This window comes from Penaeus monodon, chromosome 24, assembly GCF_015228065.2.
Source record: "Penaeus monodon isolate SGIC_2016 chromosome 24, NSTDA_Pmon_1, whole genome shotgun sequence".
Taxonomy (NCBI): domain Eukaryota; kingdom Metazoa; phylum Arthropoda; class Malacostraca; order Decapoda; family Penaeidae; genus Penaeus; species Penaeus monodon.
Window position 1 is genome coordinate 14462854 of NC_051409.1, and position 1614 is coordinate 14464467.

Below are 1614 nucleotides of genomic sequence, written 5' to 3' on the forward strand. Positions count from 1 at the left end.
CTAATCTACTTGATAGCAAACGTTCTAATCACAAAATTCAGTAGTCTCTGCACTGTACACCATGAACGAGAAGAGATCATGGTTGTGTTCGCCGCCTCGCACTCCCTAATTGATCACCTGAATCGTTGGGACATTTCTGTGCGGCATCCCTCGAAGAAGATGGATCATCCCGAGAAGATTCGGCTAATAAATGAGATGTTGTCCCGACGACAGGTGACAGGAGTGGTCGGGGAAACGCGTCAGCGATGATTTTACTTGTTCCTTAGATGTGTTGCACCGTCAGACCATATGGCTGTCGAAGGAGGGAGTATCGTAGTCGTTGTTGGAATCTTTGTTCCGGTCTGGAAACAGGATTATGGTCTGTGCGTGCTTGGAGATATGAGTTTTGAGGAAGCACTCGATCTTTTTTTATCGTAGTAGGCCATCTGAAGTTTATCCAGCTTCACTGAGTGGAAGGCGAAATGATTTAAACACCGTGTTCCTCTTCCAAAAGTAGGTCTTACTACAAAGTCAGTGGCTTCGGAATGAAGAATATATGTCATTCATACTGGGTTTGTTGACAGAAACTACTTTAGTTGTTCAAAGGATTCTTGGCACTCCTTGTTCCATCTTGATGACTTTCCCTCTACTGAGACGAGTCAATGGGGCAGCAACCGCAGCGAATTTCTGGGAGAATCATCGATACAAGACTATCAATACCCAAGAAACGGATGAGAGTCTATCTAGTTGAGGGTATTGGGTAGTCATATTAGTCATATTGGGGTAAACCTGCCCTTGCCCAGCCACGTCACGTTAGCACAGCAAAATGAAGGTTTGGCTAATTTAACCATCAAGTGCTCCTCACTTCATCTCTGTAGGACATCTGACAAGGTGATGGAACCAATATTCTGAAAAGAATCATCTTATGGTCATATAAACACGAATAGCCACAAGATCTTGAAACAGATTATTCATTAGTAGTTGGAATATGGCTAGACTATTCCTCATGTCAGATGGCATAACTATATAGTGATAGAGGCCAAATGGAGTAATGAATGATGGTATTTGCAGAAGTTCTTTCTGTAAGTTTTACTCGTTAGTAGCCCTCTGATAAATTTATCTTCGTAGTGAACACAGATTGCCCCATGGAGTCTATTAAATCATAAGTTCTTGGGGTAGAATAAGAGTCAGGGATTATCGCCGAGGTAACCCGTCTGTAGTCGGTGCATAAACGGATGTGATCACCTTCCTCTGGCACTAAGAGGCAGGGAGCGAGTCTGATGCCATCTCTCAAGTGCGCCTTGTGACTCTGAATGAGAAGGTCTGCTTGATACCCAGTTCTTTGAAATTAGGGCCTAACAGGATGTTGGACAATAGTTTTGAGGAAAAGCTTCTGGACACGTGACTGTTAATATATATCGGTTCTCTTTTCTTGATTTTAGTAATGGACCAACACAATCTACAGTTATATTCTGAAAGAGGTCATAACGAACCTGTATTGGTTGCAAAGGATAAGGAGGAATTCTCTGATTCGGCTTTCCCACTATTAGGCATAAGTGGCATGAAGTAACAAACTGTTCCATCATTTTTATTTGTTACAAAAATAATATTGCAAAATCTTTTGATGTCTTAATG